This window comes from Diadema antillarum, unplaced genomic scaffold (genome assembly GCF_040938485.1).
Source record: "Diadema antillarum isolate AM-2024a unplaced genomic scaffold, OU_Dant_1.0 seq00001036_RagTag, whole genome shotgun sequence".
NCBI classification, from domain to species: Eukaryota; Metazoa; Echinodermata; class Echinoidea; order Diadematoida; family Diadematidae; genus Diadema; species Diadema antillarum.
In genome coordinates, this window is record NW_027271868.1 from 389,251 (window position 1) to 399,358 (window position 10,108).

General features: G+C 40.4%; 1 pseudogene; it reads left to right on the forward strand.

The window, feature by feature from the left end:
- LOC139742908 (uncharacterized) lies at nucleotides 1–4,981 on the forward strand (annotated as a pseudogene).
- Nucleotides 4,982–10,108: the final 5,127 nt, after the last annotated feature.

Here is a 10,108-nt window from a genome sequence, read left to right on the forward strand (position 1 = left end):
ATGGTGAATGAGGAGTTATGTTCCCTCATTTGGGGGCACAGGGCTCTCACTGAGCCAGTCAACCTGTTTTCATCAATGAGTGGAGCTCCTGCCCTGGGCCCTGGTATGCGTGAAGCTGGCGAGGCCGATGAGGAACAAGATCATGGACATGGTATTCTGATGGAATATGCACATGCATTATACACACAAGTACAAAGTTTTTCCAGCGTCCTCTCATCAGTGACCCAGCTGATATTCAGAAATATGCAGCGGTACTTGTGGACAAGAAGGACCTGTTCAAAGCTGAACACAAAGCAGTATCCACCGGCCCAAAAAACCGGCTTCTCAACTCTGTAATTGGGATGGTCTTCATGGGGGAAGAGCTCGCAATGTTTTCCTCACTAGGCATATGGAATGCTAAAAAGAAGAATGTGGCCCACCTGAAGCCTCTGAACAGAGTGACGGTTGAAGCAATTAGAGGTAAGGTCTGTGATGTTCGGCACATTTTCTAGCAATCAATTCATAAGAAAACAATTTATAAGCCCTTAGACCAATTTCATTTTAATGAAAGGTCAATAATATAATACGGTCAACTCTGCAATCCTTCATATTTCTACAAATATTTTAGGTTTCACCATCTGAAGAAGGTATGTATGATATTATGTGTTCGAAAGTATCACTAATTTAGCCTTTTTTCATGATTTCCGCAAGTTTTTCCAGTGTGAATTTGCTGGTTTTCGTGAGATGAAGCTTTGTCCTTCGTGTAGAATACTGTGTTGTGAGTGTGCAATTGTTCGCGTTTTTGAAAATAATTATCGAATCCAAAGCTCAATTTGCTGATTTTTGAGTGATTTTGCTGCGAATGTGTTACGCAATCGTAGTTTTCCAGTTGTTCGCTACAGAAAACAACGATGCGCAAAGCAGGGTTGTGCATATTTTGAAGGTTTTTTAATGTTTTTGCAAGCACCGTAAATGTCAACAATTCACGATATGTGTTGAATGGTCTAAAATAAAGGGACAATGAAAGACACGAATAGATATGACGACACGGGAAAAGAATCAAAATGGATGAAGAAAGTAACAGTTGAGTGAACAGCCAGACACTAAAATGATAGTATGGGACAATGGTTTTAAAACAGTTTCTAACCAAGTTTTTTTTTTTTTTTTTTTTTTTTTTTTTTTAAATTTTGTTCCCCCTGCAATGCATGTGTCTCTCTGTGTCGGTGTGTGATTGTTGTTGTTTGCTAAGAATTATATCTCTTAACGAGGTCTATGATTCTATCTGTTATCAATTTAGATTAATTTCGTCTTTTAGATCACTGGCGGCAATCCTCGCAGGAATTCTATTCAAGTGGTGGTGGGGGGGGGGGAGATGCACTATTGTTGCCCCCCCCCCCCTTGAATAGAAATTAGAATTCGTGTTAGTGTGAGTGTGAGGATCGCCGCCCATGATTTAGATCATAAAATTCATATATGCTCCCTATTCAATCATGTCAATAATCATGTTATGAAATGACACTGACAGTTTTCATAAATGGATCCGAAGAGAGTCTTTGTGTTACTGTTAATTGTTATCAAAAGAGTTATAGCATGCCTTTAAGTTAAAGGCTTACGTATTTTGCATGAATTTTCATCCTTTGACGACAGAGTTTAGAGCAACGAAAAATACCGTATTCGCCGGCGCAAAGGCCGCAGCGCCGTATAGGCCGCACCCCCGATTCGCGCAACGCAAAAAATAAAAATAAAAAATCACGGAAAAAAAAAATACGGAAAAAAAAATCACGGAAAAAAAAAAAAATCACGGGGAAAAAAAAAATTAACGGAAAAAAATGCACGGGAAAAAAAAAAGAAATTACACCTTAATTAGACATTGAATTTACGTATGTTGATAACCTTTCTCTCATTGATTTTACAGGTTTAAAATATATCAGTCCATTGAGTTTCGAAGCTCCGAGGTGGGATGGAAGGAAGACCAAACAGAATAAAAGCATGCAAATGTGCGTGCGGAAATTCCACATCGTGTGGACGTGTGAATGTACAATGCCGATGTCCGGAGCGTCAGAGAATGTTGTGACTCGAGTGTGATTGAATCTGAAAGATGATAAGGATGTTAATGTGACGCATGAACGTTTGAGAATGCCGATGTCACGAGCGTTTGGGTATCCCGGGAAATGAACTGAGAAAAGCGGAAACGAGAAACGAGAAATGAGAGAAATGAAAAAGAAAAATGTTACGGTACGTTGTGAAACGAACGTGAATGAGTTCCATTAAAATGCGTAATTTTCTGAAGCGTCGGGCAGGTGTTCTGATTTAGCACTGTAAGTTAATAAATCTCAAACTGAAAACAATACTTGTTTCAAGTTTCGTATTTTTAAATGAAGTTTCATGAGCAGCCTGTTACAAGACACGGTTCTGACTACCGTACCGTGTTTCTCCCATTTGATCGATCGGCTATGAATCAGCTATGCATGGATTTGCCCATTCATAACATTAGATAGACAATGCGTGTTGTGAGCGGAGCATTCATCGTTTGTGCACAGAAGCTTGCCGCGCTGAGCCGTACCGTACGTTGATGAATAGCACTAGCCACCGTACCGAGCGTGATTGTATTGTGTTCATTGTCATGTGCGAGTCGTCGAGTTGCATGTGTACAATAGACAGGTTTTGTACGTTGATGAATGGCACTAGCCACCAAGCGTGATTAACACAGTGCAGTGTTCATTGTCATGTGCCAGTCGTCGACTTGATATGTGTACAATAGACAGGTTCGTGACTATGAGTATGACATGTCATTCTCAATGATTGACAAACACTCATTTTTAGCGCTACGCTTTGAGCTTAAGTTTTATTTTTGTCTCGTTAAAATTTTATAGAAACGACAAAGAGGACATACTGATGAGGAAAGTTATGAAACAAACACGGAATGCAGCTTTGCTCCTAAGATTTGTATACCGGCATTCATCAAAGGATGGTTGCCTCCGTAGTTGCCTATTGTGTAGTCCCATACATGCATAAATGTGTTAGTTTTCACTCCCGACTTGCCGGGTTGCAGAGACCAATTTTGGTTTGACCGCCGGATAGGCCGCACCCCGACTTTTCATTTTTATTTTTCTGAAAAATACTGCGGCCTATACGCCGGCGAATACGGTAAGCTGTACAAGAAGGAAGCATATGCCAAGCAAATTAGGGAAGCGTTGTCACTGGATGTAGTGGAGGAAAGTGGTGACATATTCCCTCCATATATCTGTATCACATGTGAGAGCAAATTGGCTCGATTCAAAGTCCTAAAAAGACAAAGGAAAGTGTGCACAGTGAACATCCCCCTTCACGAATTCAAAGCACATGAAGCGGGGCTGTGTGCGATTTGTGCTGGACTGGAGGAGCAGGATATTTCTGCTGAGATCATCGCAGCAGGAAGGGAGGCAGCAGACCAACATGGCATGTCAGTTAGTCACCAGCCTGATAGGACCTTATATTTTAATGTAGCTGTTAACCCGTTGAGGATGGACTGATTTTGCTACAACACGCATTTCACATAGACACCTGCCCGAGTATACTCGGGACTCGTCCTCAACGGGTTAAAGGAAATGAAGTAAGTGTCACCAAATGTGTCTCAGTTTACAAGGACTGTACTTGGGATGGTTCCGTTTTTGGGAAAGTTATTCCTCCAAACTCAAATCTTTTTAAACATGTGCCCAAGACACTAAATGATGCTGAGACTGTGCAAAACCTTGTTAAGTGTGTGGCTGAATTGAAGTCATGTTGTGGAAACCAAGACTTTGTAGACTTTGTGGAAAAAAAGAGAACTAAAAGCATACTATATAGACAGAAGTCAGCCAGTGAACACTGTCAGGGGAACAAATTGTCAATTGTTTGATGAAAGTGACGAAAGTGACATGGACAGATGCAGTGTATGCAGAATCCAAAGAAGTGATTTGTTCTCACTAAAAAATAGACAGAGTCAGAGTTCTCCCATGAAAGCTTGGGTATCATCCAGAACAAAACTATTGTCGCTGACAAAAAAAAAACAAACAGCTTGTTTCGAGGGCCAGAAACATCCAGAAAGATAGACAAAATGTGAAAAGTAATGTCCGACTCTTGAGAAAGAAGGTAAAAAAAGTGTTCTGGTAACAAATAAAGAGAACTTCAAGGAAATTTCCGAAATTGTGCACAGGAGGGCTTCAGCTGAGGTGTGCAGCAAGCTGAAGGACAATACGCCACAAAAATTCTTGTGGGAGGAACAGTTGAAAGCTTGTGAGACAAAAGACAATCGACAGATGCGGTGGCACCCATCTGTCATACGTTGGGCAATTGCTGTCCAAAGCAAGTCACCGGCAGCATATAAACTCATAAAGGAGAGCAGCTTTTTGATTTTGCCAGCCATATCAACAGTCTCTAAGTACACGCACTTTACGGAAGTCAAGACAGGAGTGCACCATGAAATCATTGAACAAATGGTGCTTGAAATGAACATCGAACATGATTATCAACGAAATGTATCGCTCTTGTGTGATGAGATGAAAATTAAATCTGGACTGGTGTACTCATCATCATTGATGCCTACTTGGATTTGTCAACGTAGGGAGCGTGAACAATGAGTTGCGTGCAACTGAGAAACTTATGGAAGACGATCAGGATGACATAGCATCTCATGCATTCAAGATAATGGCACGGAGAATTTTCTCATCCAAGAAACAAGCTGTTGCCTTGTTTCCCTCTTCAGCCTTGAGAAGTGGGGAAATATATGATTGCATATTCAAAACTGTAATTGCCCTAGAAAGCTAGTGCAGGACTGAAAGTTAGAGCGATAGTTTCAGATGGGGCATCCTGTAATCGCAAATTTTACAAACTTTGTTCAGCGAGTGAGGACGGACACTATGCCATCAATTCAGTGGATGAAGAGAGGAAGATTTATTTTGTATGTGATGTGCCCCATCTCCTCACGACAACACGGAACAATGTGGAAAATTCAGGGAAGTTTAAAGAAATCATGTGTAACTAGCAGAGTCGTGAGGAGAATTTGTATTATGTTTGCAGAATCTTTGCTTGGTTTATTGTTAATAAGTCTCATTCTCAGATGGTCTCACTCCACATTACCTTGTCTGTTCTGTCTACATAGTTTGTGACAATCACTTCATTGTGCACCCACTTAATGTAATGCCCATTTCTTCTAATGCAAAGTTTTGAAACGGCCAAGAAATCCCCCCCCTAAAAAAAAAGCAAAAACAAAGAAAAACAAAGTGATACTAATGAAAAGTGGGTCGCACGTTTTATGAGGACCTCTTTGTTTTTGGATATCTCTGCCATTTCACAACTGATTTCTATCCCTTTAACCCATCCACGTACGGGCCTCTGTGTAATCTGTAATATCGTGCCTGCCTAGTAAGTTGGCCATGAACTTGGGCGCGATCTTCCCTACGGCGCGATCTACACGCGAAGAGCATTCATACGTCATGGAAAAAACTGCCTGTGTCATTCCCACTAGGCAGGAGGGATGATGCGTGTACACTCGTGCTAATATGCACTTAGTTGACTCAATACAGCACTAGTTTATGTGAATTTTATGAAAAGAAATAATAAATTATGCAGGAATTATGAAAAAATATTGTTTCTGTGTATTTCATTGATAAATCCTCTTCATTTCAAGCCATCTGTAATCACATCTTACCCACTTGCGAATCGACGTGTCCATAATGTCCTCGTGCCCCACCCCCCGCCCCCGAGATAGCTCTGGAACATTCCATTCAATGACGGGGTTTTTATTTTGCAACGTTATCTAATAACTCTCATGTAAGCAAGTTCTTGCTATGGCTAATCTATTTTGTAATGTATCATAATCTATCTATGCTAAGATAGCCTAATTCAAATTTGCAGAGACATAGAAAAAGATTTGTTTTACAATCGTGATACGTTCAACTGCTCATTTACCCTGTGCTGAAATCCGCATGTCTGCTCCGCACATGTTATCGCTATCGCTCAAACTTCGATCGCGATGGCTTGTGTGTGTACACAGGTACACAGTGCTAGTGTGACGTGCATGTGTGGAGAAGCATGGGGCTGAGAAAACCCGGGACTCCACGTGGTGTAGTGAAAAACAAATCGGACGTTCGAAGTCGTACATTCAAGAGCTAAAACAGACAAATAGCGAATTCAAAGTCCACTGAAAAGGTCTTGACATTGTAATGTATGTTCCAAAATCATGTCTGGCTTAGTTTTGATAGAATTTTCTACACGCACGAGATCAGGAATGAGATCGGTGAACTGGCTAACAACGTGTGTACTGTGAACATGTGACTGGCTTGTGCACATGGCCTAGCTAGGTGATCGTGAGAGTGCGGCAAGAACGCTAGGAATGCACCCGAGATGCGGTGTGTTGCAAATTCTTGGGGTGAAATTAGACTTCCTTGTTCAGCCCGTCTAGTATCTATATTTTTTTAATAATTCTAATTCTTCATAAAATCACGATAAAAAGACTTCATATATTCATTTTATATTTTAGAAGCGTAATATGAAATATTTTGGGGTTTTTTTTAGTCCAAGAAAAAAAAATAGTTTGAATAAAAAAATAATAATAAATAGTCGTTCTTGACTCAAGTCTAATTTCCTGCGCCTTCTTGCAGTTACCCCGCAGTTGCCCATGGATACGATGCATAAATAATCAGCTGTTTACTGAGTCGTACTAGTGTACCACCCTACTGCTCTTGTTCAAATTGAGAGGATTGTTATTTTATCGGCGGCACTTAGTTTTATAACCTCATCCAATAAAAAGACAAATTCAAACATCAAATGGTGTGACAGTTTTTGTCAGAATTCCCTATCAATTTCGACTTGTTGCCAGGATAGTTTTCAGATTTCACTTGCTTCATTATCGAAGCTGTTTGACATTTGAAAGAACTGCTCCATAAGAAATCACCTTTCATTTGTTATTTATTTTCACAAACAAGTATTTTGGTCACTTGAATATTTCTTATTATTACTTCAATGTCATGATATTCCATGATGGTTATGTATTCTGTCTTTACATGGCAAGATGGGATTTTTTTTTTTCCATCCAGGGTCAAAGAAGAAAGTGACAGGAAGGAAACCAAAAGGATAGGGAGGAAATGAAAAGGATACAATGAAACACCTGATCAGCAGGCTCTTTTTTATTACAATGGTGAATGCAGTACATCAGAATTTAAGTACAGTTCTAAATAATTTATCAGTTGAAAAATGAGCAAAGAAAATGGATTTCATCGAGTTCTAAATGAAAACTAAATTAGCATCGCCATTATGATTTAGATCTAGAACCTAGTGCTAGTACTACAGAATAGACCTGATGCAAACTTGTTGTCAAGCTTTTGGTTGAGTTTCTTCAGAGACACGAATTTTGGTAGCACAATACCCGAGTGAATAAGAAAAAGGAAAAAAAATAAATACACAACTGTAATGCAGGTCTCTAGACCACTCCCGTGCACGAGCGAGCATCAGCCCCCGTTTCTTCAGTGTCACTCTAGCTCTCGTCATTTGCATTGGCCTAGGCTAGGTTACTCGTGTCGTAGTTTTACTCGCCATCATCAATGTCATACATGGTTACACAAAATAAATTACATCTTGCCATCACCTCAACCACAGCAAAACCCTGAATATCACTCCCATCATAGTCACTCTCAGCTCACAAAACATATCAGCAAACGATACAGACATCGCAGACCTAGCTAACTACTAGCTCTAAACATAGTTGTAACTACGCCACGTCAGACATTAGTTGTACACAAAAATGAAACGGAGGTGAAAAACTAGTAATGAATACACGAAGATCATCAACGATGGCATATTACCGTAGAAAAAAATACACAGAACATCTTGCACCCAAAAAAAAATCGAGGTAAAAAACTACGATGAGAAAAACTAGGGTGAAAACACGATGCTTGGAAGACGAACGATGAAGACACTACGGCAAAAATGCTTACACGGAAAACAAACGAGTGGGTACCACACAAGCTACGATGTTATGCGCACATACGTAGATAAGCTACATCGTGTTCAATCAAAAAACTCAACAAACACTAGGACAAAAACTCACCTCTAAATTGTTGCAAACGAGATAATCACTTAGAAAAAATGAACAAAACACTCTCAGAAGTACGATTGTTCTCTGAGAATGAAAGATATAGAATGATACGAAAGCAAAAGAGAGAAAAGAGAGAGAGAAATGGACGGGAAACCTAGAGAAGTTACCCACACTCACTAACGTAAATGGAATTCGACACACACACCCCCGTGCCCGCCCCAGCATAAGCATAGCATAGCAGTACACGTACACACACAAGGAGATATCGTCAAGCACTCTATGAGGAGATCGATATCACGATACCGCGCGTAAGAAATCACTGCAGTTGCTGGGGCAACAAAGATACATGCGCGCTGTAAACATGAATATTGATTAGTTTCTCAGCAGGCTCGAACCCCTGGCAGGTGTTTTGGCCAATAAGAGACATTCTAAAATATGTTTCTTTGCATAAATTATTTTTCTGAGTCCCAGTAAGGATCTCTGTGATTGGCTAAAATTATTCTACAGCTCCTGGCCAAGCCTGAGGTCCTAGGACGCCCTCTTTTGGTCATAAATAATAAAAACCACGTTTTTTGTGGGACGTGACGGGGATGGGTTAATGACAAACAGGGATGAAGGATGCTTGTGCAACAGGGAAAAAAAAATGTCCTGTCTTTTCCCCTGTGCACTGCGAACTGCAGTGTGTTGGAAATAAAAATTTTGTTGAATTGATAAACTCACCATTACATGTTTAGGGGGAGGCTAAGATGTGTTATGCAATTTTTCCTTTGTACATAATACAAAGCTTCCAGGCACATCAGATGCATATTTGAGGTATGAAAACTTTCACCTTCGGGAGGTCTTGAAGAAAGAAAGAGCTACCATCAAGAGACTTCAGGAGCAGTTGCTGTTCATGGAAGGTAATTGTGTCCTTCTATGATGCCTTACACTGAATTTCTTGAATTTAATTTAAATTTTGGTAGACTGTATCACTCGTCCCTTGAAAATTTTATTGACTAGATGTTAAAAGGTGTAATTTGATGCTGCTTTCACTGGATATGCTTGCTGGCAGTATCTACTGCTGTACATGTATCATTTCAATGAGTTCACTTTCACATGTGAAAATTTCACAAAGAAATAAAAGAAACAATTGTTCTTATCAACAAATGGACAGTGAAGCTCTTGCTGATGGGCCTTGATGTCCAAAAATTACATAAAGAAAGAGTTATGTATGATGCAAGCAGGACTAAAAAAAAAAAAAAATGTAGGCGCCAAAATGGGCCTCGATTGACAGAGGTTGACAAGTGAGGGTTTGCACTGATGGGAAACAGGCAAAAACTGATACGCCTGATACATGCCACAAAATTTATTCATATGTTATCCATTTTCTACCACATTACTCAGGGTTCTCGCCAGGATTTTCTACACGCTCGCCGGGGGTAAAGACGGCAGAATAATTAGCATGCAAACAGCCTTGACGGTGGGCGCGGGGGGGGGGTTTCCCCCTTCCGTGCATCGCGCCGGTGACCTTGAAATGCTCTTACAACATGACGAAATACCCGCCTAAAATGCCACTAAATGAGATATTTTTATCGGGGAGGAATGAACTTTGTGTGAGACATATTTTCACAGATAATCCAAGCAGTTCTAGCCCAATGCTGATGTATCCTGGCTGGACATCAGTCCAAAGAAGCCGAGGCAGAACCGAGAACAGAAAAGACCAAGGCTGAGGAGACCATCTGTACGTGAAAAAATTCTGGTTGCTGCTGATGCGGCGAGAACGTACATTGTTGAAAATGGTTTTCAGGCACATTCGAGATGCCAAGAAAGTATCGGGACCTGTGGTTTGACACTGCTCACCATCCGCGACCATATTCTGTCTACTGTCCCCGGTTTGAACGAGGTTCACACCAAACTCAGTGAGTATGATTGTGTGACCATCTCATCGGCACCCTTTACTGTTTTTCTGAGTTTTGAGTTAAAAAGTCATTCAAATAAAAATAGTAAATATTCTGATGCGATGAGTGAATTTGTGATTTGTAAGTCGAAACTGAGACGGTTGGATACCGAGACAAAACAAATACAGTTTATTGACAG